The following is an 11,299-nucleotide window of genomic DNA, read 5'->3' as shown; positions in this document are numbered from 1 at the left end:
AAGTCATAAACAACATGTTTTACTCATGTCCTTTTTGAGCTCTTTTTCTTTACATTTCTATTAAGGTCTTTTTTCACAAGACAAATTATGATATGTTGATTTTTGCACTAGGTGGCTACAAGGTCTCCCTATGTGATTGGTCTCAATATTGATATCTAGTGAAATTTAACTAGTGTTGTTGTAATAGAACAATAAAAAAGACACCATCCTTTCATGAACAAGGGAAAAATGCTCTTTGTCACATACCAAGCAATCTATGCATTCTTATGTTTGATACGTTAAATATTATATTGTCTCAACTACCAACCTTATAGGAAATTTCATGGCTTTCGAACACTGCGCCCACCATGTGTTTTGGGTACTCTTCCATTAGGCTCGCTCTTAGCATAACAAAATTTGTAGGGTTTCCTTTTTCTTTCATATCTTTCTTTGTATTTTCTCATCCAATTTAACTAGATCTATAGAGATGGTATTTTCCGACTGAGCTATGAATAAGAAACACATTGATTAACATAAATTCAATTTAAGGATCCTTGGAAATAGAAAGAATCTCTATACAATCCTAATCAAAGTACTTATTAATATATTTTTTTTAACAAAAGAAACAACGTATATCTTCCAATCATTGAGCAAAATTCCATTTTCCTACTCGTTTTCCGTAGTTTTGATTAAAATAGAGGCACATGTTAACAATACTATTTCCTTTCATGTACATGGTCAATGTTCATGGATTTCGTCTTGCTCATTTTGGAATTATGCATTGTGCAGGATGGTCTCAAATCTCTACCACCAGAGAGAAAACCAATGAAAAACATGATAACTATCATACCTATGGAAATATTAGTTATACTCTTCTCTATTCAGAGATTCAGAATCCAAAAAGTTTGTTACTCGTTTATCCTTGTTATTTTGATATGGTTCTTATTCATTGCTTTCACTGGAGTATCGCCATAAATGATACAAGCATCTTCAAAGTTTTTTATCCCAAAAATATCTTTGATTACTTTGGAAAAATATCAAAACAACCTTGTATTTTACTTGGAGGAATAGTTCTATGCATAGCAGGTATCTAATATGCTTCCAATTTCCTAAAGAATTTTCTTGGAGATTATCAAACATAGTCTACATTAGTAACATTAATTATGATACATGTAAACAATTATTTAGAAATGACCAAACCTAGCCTTCATTGCTAGCTTCAAGTAACTAGAATCCAAAAATTTATTTAGAGATTGCCAAATCCAGTCTTTATTGATAATATTAAGTAAGTAGCACACAAGAAATGAAGCTAGAATTGTGTTTAGTCAATTTAATGTTCTTAAATTGTAAGCATAAATTATCGACTAGGGCAGGTAAACTGATGAAGTGCAAGTGCACTGTATGTGCTAGAAGTCTTTTATGTCGTTAAGGTGATTATGTCATCGTTATCTAAGTTAATGTCAAACTCTAGAATTAGTGTTGAGATGATGTTATTATCTATACTAGGATGTTATTTCTAAGATTTTATTGTTAACTAATTATCCTAAATGTTATCTCTAGAATTAGTTCTGATTGAATTGAGTTTTTAGAATGATTGGATAATGGTTTTAACTCTTTTCAATGAATATGTAATGTTAATCTTATTTTCAACTTATCAATTGTTTTTGGATTTTCACACTGCATCTGAACAAAGGTAATTATGAAAGCATGAAATGACATAAAGAAAATTCTAATTTATCAACTTGGAAATGAAATGTGCTTGAATTTAGAAGCTGGGAAAGACTGCCACTCTTATCTACTTCAATTTTACTTCAATGCAAAAAGAAAAACAAAAATGAGATTACTGAGCTATGAAATCACTAAACTATGCTAGGCAAATGAATGAAACAAAATTACTGAGTTTATGCTAGGTATTAAACAAACGAAATGACTGAGTTTATGCTAGATATTAAGAAAATTAAATGAAAGATACATAAATCAATCAAGTGAACCTAGTCGCGAACTTCATTGAACTGCATCTTAAAACATGAAAATAGGGCATCCATGAATTAAATCTATGAAACAAAATAAAATCTAATTATTGAAAATTAAAGACTTGATTTTTGTGCATGGGCCCTCCATGAGGCAGTTAGTCACCTTAAATCAACAACACATAAAATATATGAAACAAGAAATTTGCATTAAGCGAAAAAGAGTTATACAGGATGCTAAAATTACATACGGTGGCGCACACATTACACAGAGCTACCAACATTTTATAGAATTATTATTAACAATATGAGAAATTTAAGCCCACAGGACTTCAATATAATCCTTATCAAAACTAATCATATCTCTTATTTGTCGATTAGCCATTGAAAAAGCAAATCGATGAAATCTATAAAAATTTAGAATCTGTTCCAGTGCACTGTCCTACTGTTGACCGCTGATCCAAAATGGATCCTAAAAAACCTCTAAGTCTTCATATACACAACTATTAGAAACACTCTCGCATGAGAAAAACATTAAAAAATGGTGTAAATAGAGTAAAGCGAAGGTTCAAACAGGATGCACAGGAGTCGTCAGATCGAACCCATCACTGGTCCAGATCTAATTGGAATATCGCAATCGGGAGAGACCAGTGGAGTACATCGGAGGCATCCTTATGGAAATCGCGATAGCGATCAATGTAATTTAACAAGGACCGTTGATCAAGCGCACAAATCAATAGCCCAGATTACATCGCAATATCGCATCACTAAAAGACAACGAAAGACTTACTGGGGGCCCGAAGACCATGCAATATGCGATTGCGATATATCGCATCGCAATATTGCATCACAATATCACATCACAAAGATACAAAGGAGCGTGGCCGATACAAACATGTGACTTGAGATAACCAGACCCGATGGGATTTATGGATTCAAATTAATATATTTTGAGTTCTGATAAAAAGGGAATTGTCGGGCTTTTTTGTGTATTAGTGCAATTTCGAATAAAAACTAAAATACAAAGGAAAATACCTTGAAGTGATCAAGCCAGAACTGAAAGGAATTATAGATGCAACCTTATATTATTTGAGTTCTGTAATGACCGGGATTTCGGGCGGACCTCAGGTGGTAAATGGTATTGGACAGGCTCTGCCCGATCCCATGCACTGGCTGACATGTGGCTTGGCGCAAGAGAGAGGAATCCGTCTTTTCGGGTAGATAATCTCTATGCATATAAGCCACCCGAAATTAATATTAGCTGTTGGATCTGAGATCGCACAGATCAATGGTGGGAATGTGACAGTAACCAAAGGCGGACCTGATAGGATTATAGGGAGGATTCGATATTACTTCAAGTTTGATAGAAAGCGTTTTGTTAGTTTTTTTAGTGTTTTTGTGTATTTCTCTATGTAAACAGAGAAACATGTTCCAGGGGATTTCAACCGTGCCAAGGGTCCTTTCCATTTAAAAACAGGTGGCCACCATACCTGAGGGCATTATACAATGATTGTTTAACACTTAGAAAGGGATTTGAACGGACAATAGCCTAGAGCCAGAGAGCCCGAAAGGGGAGATGAACAAACAAGCGCCAATAGGCTTAAAAGCCAATCAGTGGCAGAAACAAAGGAGGCGGTTGCTAATACAGAGAAAAAGCAGAAGACAGAGAGAAAAGGGGAGAGTTTGTGTACTCTTGCAAACTTGAGGATTTCAAGTAAATCCCTATTGTTTTTGCACTGTTGTGTTGAGACTCGGTTTGAGCTCACACTTGTAATAATCTGCTCTTGAAGACATAATATAGAGGTCGAGAACTAAAAGCTGGACTAGGAGACGTAGCCAGGAAGTCTGGTGAACTCCTGGATTATTTTTCTCTATTAATGTGTGTGACTGTTATGTTTTTTAACTACTCATTGTCTATATTATTAGCAATATTTTCAATTTGTTGCACTAAGTAATATAGGCATTCCTGCACATAAGTCTGTAATAACTTTATATTGAATTAAGATCTCATTTTTAGATCAACCGCCATGGTTGAACATGTTATAGTGCAGATCTCCTAGTGACTTAGCTCGAGTAAATAGGAAGAAATCCATGAGAGGATCATTCCCTATCTATCCATATACTCCTTTGATGAGCTGGCACACTCGAACTTTGTCAACAATGGAAGTAGCTGTAGATCAGTGGATTAGCTACAGAATTAGTTCAATTCTGTAGCTACATGTAAACTTTAATACAACAATAAGGAATATTGACAAACTATGAAAAAGAGGACATATGAATGTTTACCTTATCAAAACCTTATGTTTACTACATTTATTTGGATGATAACGGTAGGGAAAAAGAGGTAAATATGAACAAAATGAGGTCATAAATCAGCTCTTAGACTCTACATTCCCCCACACTGGAGTTTCTATATGTCCTCATACAACACAAAATTTTCATTTTTTTATATGTCTTTAGATACCTTTTCCAACACATTCAGGTTTCACTTTCTTCTTCTTCTTGGTAGTTATTACCATCCTTGGTTTCCTCATAAGGATCTTGTACTTCAGGTTAATGATTTCCCTTTTAATGGCCTTGTTTTCTTTCTTCAATTTCTTATTATTTTTATACCATAGACTTGAGTGAAGAATGAGGTTATCACTTTTGGCAATTTGAATTCCATTTTGTGCCTTCAACGTTTGATTTTCAATTTTGAGGTACCTGTTTAATGTATCCAACTCAAAGCTTTCTTGTTTCAAGACATTAGATGCTGGAGGTTCTTGTGAGTGATTAAACTGGTTGATTCCTTCTTCTAGGCTTTGAATTGATCCTTTGGCTGCTGCTTCCTTTCTCTCTAATAATTCTATGTAATCATAGATTTCTTGTTGTACCTGATCAATACATGGGATTTGTACTGGACTCTTTGGGGGTGAAATGAAGGGAGGTGGTGATACCCTTGGTGACAGTCTTAGTGATTATCTTAGAGAGTCCTCGAGATGTTCAAGTTTCTCTTTTGACTCAAGACCAATATGATTTGCAACTTATGAGGCTACTTCTTTCACTGTGTTCAATCTGGTGCTTCTTCTCAAACCTATGGTCAGCAACCTTTGAATCTTCTTTTCCTTAACTTTTGGAATTTATTTATGAGGTAGGGTTTTTATTTGGGATAAAACCTCTATTTTCTTGATGGATTTTTTTCTTCTAATACTTTCAATGTCCATTTTTCTGCAAAATTTCTACAATTGGTAGACCATCCTCTGACAAATCTTGTTGATATTGTGGTTCCTGTTCTATTACTGTCTCAATTTTTCTCTTTCTTCCCCTTATGGTTTTGCTTCCACTTGGATTTTTGGGGGTTTTCTCTTCAAAGTGATTTCTCACTAGAAAATCTTCCCAATTATCACCTATGATTGGAATATGAAACTCAATCAAAATTTTTACTAACCCATGATGGTACATTGTGTTGTTTATAAGTTGGATCTTCTTCTGAACATTTACTAACATTTTGTTAAGGCTATGCAACAGAAAGTATGGAAGATTCATTTGACATTCTTCAAGGAAATTCATCAATAGAATAATGTGATAGAAAAACATACACCCAAATTGGCCTTCACAAGTAACAAATTTTTGAAGGATAAGGAGAAAATTTCTCCATTTACTTTTGAGGGAAGAGCTAGGAATACCTTTTCTGAAGACAATAGTATCCATGCTTGTGTTTTTTAAGAAAAAATCATAGTCTTCCCCTTTGAGTCCTCTGTTCTTGAACCACTTTTCTCTATCTCTAGGCAGTCCGGTGGCTTCTGCAATCAGGGACTCTGTCACTATGAAGTTGACATTGCCTATTTCAACTTCTGTTCCATCAAAATATCATTCAAAGGTTTTTGTCACCTTTTCTGTGGAAACCATAAAATTTTTCTATGAAATCTACAATTCTCTGGTATGGGGGTATCCTTCCAAAAATTTCCTTCTTTTTGGTTCTGTTCGAACAATAACACCCATGGTGAGAGATGTTTCGTCTCAAGAATTGTTTTACTTCATAGGGAAAATAGTCTCAGTAGGGTTTCGCTCTAGGATGGAGAGACTACATGTATTGAAAGAATGAGAGAATGGGTAAGTATAATAAAGGTTCACAAGAATGAGTTAGTCATTTAAATGCAATTAATTCAATGATTCGACGATGAAATTGATGGATCCAAAATGAGTATGGGATAGGAGTTAAAATGGTGGCAGATTATGTTGGATTTGACAAGGGACTATCATCCATGAATTGCAATGATTTTAGTTTTTTGGTAATGCTATGTCCACATAATTCATATATACAATATGTTAACCCACATTGTAAAATTAAAGTGTTACATACCTTATATTTATTTGCTAACCTTTATTTGTCCTTTGATGTCATTTGTAGGTACTTTGCACTTTGAAAGTAGTCAATCATTTCTTCAATTTGAGCCACCAAGTGTCCCTGTCAGATTGGCTGTAGAAACCTTATCAGAGCTGCAGAAAGTCACTAATTTTGTAGCTAATTTTCTTTTCAAGAAAGGGATTTTTAGAAAAATGATTAACAAAAAATTTAAGGTGCAACAAGAGTTGGTTTTCACTTTAAAGTTTCTGTATAAGCATGCCAACAACTTGTTGGTTTTCATGTATATATATATATATATATATATATATATATATATATATAGATGAAACAAGAAAAATAAAATTTCTAAGGTGGAAAAGAAGAATAATTCCTCTCAACCATCTTCAATTATGAGTTATCTTGGATAATTTTGACAAATTCTTCTTTTGTCAATGGCTTCTGATAAATTCTAAGTCTATGTCCATTCACTAAAAGAGGATTTTTCTCTTCATCAATAGTTCTGATTTTGATTGCACCACTTTCAAAGACATTTTCAACTTCATAAGGTCCAAGCCAGCGAGTTTGGAATTTTCCTTGGAAGTTCTTGAACTTTGAATCAAAAAGTAATGCCAAATCTCTTGGATGAAATTTTATTTCTTTGATGTATTTGTCATGCCATCTGGATCTCTATTGTTAAACTAGGTTGGTCTTCTGGAAGGCATCTTGTCTTATTTCATCAAGCTCATTGAGTTGTCCCATCATTTGTTTTTGTGCTTCTGATAAGTCAAGATCCAAATGGACTGTTGTTTTATAGGTCTGGATCTGGAACTCTATTGGAAGTAAGACTTGCTTCCTATAAAATAGTTCATAGGGAGTATGTCCTGTAGTGCTTCTCCATGTAGTTCTATAAGCCCACAAAGCTTCTGGAAGCTTTTCTACCCAATCCTTCCAATGTAAGTGTACAACCTTGGTGAGAATTACTTGAATCACCTTGTTTGTAGACTCAACTTGTCCATTGGCTTGTGGATGGTATGGAGTAGATTTTCGATGCTTGATTTTGTACTATTCCACAAGCTTCTATACTAATCTGGATGTAAACCGTGTTCCTTGATTTTCTACAATTTCTCTTGGGGCACCAAAACAGGTGAAAATATCCTCAAAAGGAAATGAAACTACAACATTTTTAGTAGAACAAGGAAGTAATTTAGCTTCTACCCATTTAGTGACATAATCAGTGCATACCAGAGTATACCTTTTTTGTTTTAAAGGTGGATTGATGGGACCAAGAAAATCTAGCGCCCATTTCTCAAAAGGTTCAATGAGTACCTGAGATTGTAATGGAATTTCATTTGAAAGAGTAGGTTTCCCCATCCTTTGACAACTATGACATCTCTTAACATATTCCTTAGTATCCTTGAAAATGGAAGGCCAATAATATCCTAAGAGAAGGATCTTATGAGAAATTCTTCTGTCAGAGAAATGCCCTCCACATGGTTCATCATCGCATGCTTTAATTATTTCCGATATCTTGTCTTCTCGAACACATCTTCTGATGATGAGATCTACTCCTATTTTGTACAATTCTTTGTTTATCCATGAGTAAGATGTGTTTTTGTGAATTATCCTCCTCTTTTCTCTAGGAGACAAATGAAATGGTAATTTCCCTATAGTTAAATAATTAGCAATAGCTTCATACCAAGGTGATTTAGTAGATACTGCAAAAATATATTCATCAAGAAATTTATCCTCCACAGGTTTATGATTGTTATCATTCTGAATTCTTGAAAAAAACTCAACAATTGTAGTTTGTTTTCTAGGTCGATCTAGAATAGTGATGTTGAATTCTTGCAACAGTAAAAGCCATCTGGTTATTCTACCATTAGTGATTGGTTTATTCATTAGATATCTAATGGAAAAATGGTCTGTGTGAATGAAAGTTTCATAGCCAGTTATATAATGTCTGAATTTATTAATGACATGAACTACAACTAAAAACTCCTTCTCAGTTACAATATAATTTAGCTCTATTGGAGTTAAATTTTTACTGGTATAATAAATTGCATAAGGAGTAAGGTATTTTTCTCCTAACACAACTCCTAAGGTTGTGTCTAAAGCATTGGTTGATATATGCAAATACAATTTCCAATTAGGTCCTTCTAAAATAGGTGCTTCAAAGATTTTCTTTTACAAAGTTTTAAAGGCATTTTGACAATCAGAATGCCAACTGAATTTACAGTCTTTTGTAAGTAGTTTGAAGAGTGGAGATGCAATTTTTGTGAAGTTTTCTATGAATCTTCTATAGTATCCAATAAAACCAAGAAAACTCCTAACATCTTGTTGACAATTTGGCACTGATAATTTAGAAATGACCTCTACTTTAGATGAGTCTACCTTAATTCCATCTCCTAAAATATGGTGACCTAAAACAATTCCTTCATTAAACATCATAAAACATTTGTCATGACTTAACGAAAGATTTGTTTCTTTACATCTTATTATAACTTTTTCTAAATTTTCAAGTGCTTCTTCAAAAGAATCTCCATAAACTGTGAAATCATCCATATATACTTCCACACAATCATGAATAATATCAGAGAAAATTCCAAGGACTTCTCTTTGGAATGCTGCTGGAGCATTTCATAATCCAAAAGGAAGTACTCAATAAGCATAAGTTCCCCATGGACAAGTAAATGTGGTTTTATCTTGATCCTCAGGTGCTACCTAAATCTGGTTGTATCCACTAAAACAATCCAAAAATGAGAAATACTTTTCCTTGCTAATGTGTCTAAGACTTGATCTATGAAAGGAAGTGGAAAGTGGTCTCTTAATGTTGCTTTATTCAATTCCATGTAATCGATACATACTCTCCATTTCCCATTTTTCTTAGGAATGATTAATCGGGGTGAAACCCACTGTCTATCTAATATTGGATAGATGAAGTTTACATTTAGCAGTTTTTGTAGTTCCTCCTTAACAATTTCTTTCAGATTTGGATTCATTCTTGTTTGTGGTTGTCTAACTGGTCTCACACTCTGTTCAATGTAGATATGATGCATGCAAGTTTTAGGATTAATCCTCTCATATTAATGTATTCCCATGCATAAGCAGAAGAGTGTTTTTGTAAAATTTCTATCAGTTGGTTTTTCTGTAATTCTTCCAGGTTTTCATTAATTTTCAAAGTTTTGCCTGAAAAAATTTCTATTGAAGAATTTCCAAAATTTTCCATAGAGTCTAAATACACTTGTCTAGATGATAGATATTCGATTCGACTACGGTAATAATGTGAGGAGGGTTCATTATTTTCCATTATATTTAAAATTTTGGTCCTCCTCACTTACTTGTTCATTAGTGAAAACATGTTGTCTATCATCATCATCATCTATCCATTCCTCACTCTCTATTTCTATTGTTGTTTTTGTGGGTGGATACAATGTAAATTTCTTTGTATAACTTCCATTTGAGATAAACATGTCTCTTAATCTACAACCGATGAAAGCATTAGCCATAGCTATCCAAGATCTTCCTAAGATTAATGGATATCCTCCTAAATTATTCTTGGGTGTTAAAACCATGAATTCGACAAGATATTCCCAAGAATTTAAGGAGACACAAACATCTTCTAACACACCATCAGGTTTAATTACAGACCTATCTACTAATTGCAACAATGTTGGTGTGTATTGAAGATTAGGAAGCCTTAGTGAATCCATGATTTGTTTACTCATTATGTTTATGACTGCTCCTAGATCAATCATTGTGTTTTGTATTTCAATTCCATTGATGTGAATTTTCACAATGGGGATCCCTGGATCTAGATATATTTGTATTATTTCTTTCCCCATCATGATGTCTACAATTTTCCCAACTAATTGAATTCTTTTTATGTCTTTTCTTTTTCTTCCTGATCTTTGAGTACTCAATTCCTTGATTGTTTTTGGAAAAATTGGTATTTATTTTATAGCTTGCAATAAAGGAATTTTTATACAAACATTTCTCAATTCATCCAACATATTATAATCAGGTAATGTGATTTGTTTTTCTACTCCATCAATTTTCAACCGTTCAGGAAAAGGTGGTTTAATGGATACTGAGGGTTGTTTTATAATATGAGTATCATCAAAGTTTATAGTAACATTCTCTGTTTGGTTATTTTATTTCTAAGGAAGAGAGATTTCTCCTTCTTCAACTTGATTTTTATCCTTTTGAGGATTTGTTCTTGCTTCCTGAATGACAATAGGGGTTTTTCTTTGTAATACTCTACTGGATCTTAATTGAACATTATTTATATCTAGTGGAGTTATTACATAGGTTTGAGGATTTTTCCCTTCCATATTGTAAACAGGTTGTGATATTTTATTATTTGGATTCACGAGTGGTTGAGCAGGTAATTGATTTGGTTTTTGTGCAAGTGGTAGGGAAAGCCGTGGATTTTGATTTTGGATTTGAACTTGAGGTAATTGATTAGCTTGACGAATTTGATTAGATTGAGGTAAGAATTGTGGTGGAAAATTAGGATAGGATGGTGAATATTGTTGATATTGAGCATAAGCCCCATAAGGATTTTGTCATACCTAATTCCAAGATTGTGATTGTGGCTAAGCCCAAGGTTAGCAAGATGGATTCCAATTATTTCATGAAGACTGAGCAAATTGTTGTGATTTAAAGCCTTGTGGTTGATTTTCTTGAGAGTTCTACCATGGTATTTTGGTAATAAAATAAAGAGGGTTTACCTGTTCTGGTATTCCTTCATCATTAAATACAACCTTAAGACCTGGTAGAGAAGGACATTCTTTAGTATCATGGTTATCTGCACATACAACACAAGTTTCTATGGTTTTTAAGTCTAAAGGACATTCTCTTAGAGCATGCTTCTTTCTACACCTGGGACAAAAGATGGATAATGCAACATTTTTGGACTTTTGCTTGTTTTGTAGTTTAAGGGTGTCAATTTTTTCACCTAGACTCCCTAAAATAACTATCTTAAAAGTATCAAGCAAACTTCCTAATTCTTCCCTACTGACTG

Source organism: Pinus tabuliformis, chromosome 7, assembly GCF_031772625.1.
Source record: "Pinus tabuliformis cultivar Carrire ecotype Pingquan chromosome 7, CPIR1, whole genome shotgun sequence".
NCBI classification, from domain to species: Eukaryota; Viridiplantae; Streptophyta; class Pinopsida; order Pinales; family Pinaceae; genus Pinus; species Pinus tabuliformis.
The sequence above is the reverse complement of the archived record's forward strand: the minus strand, read 5'-3'. Positions refer to the sequence as shown.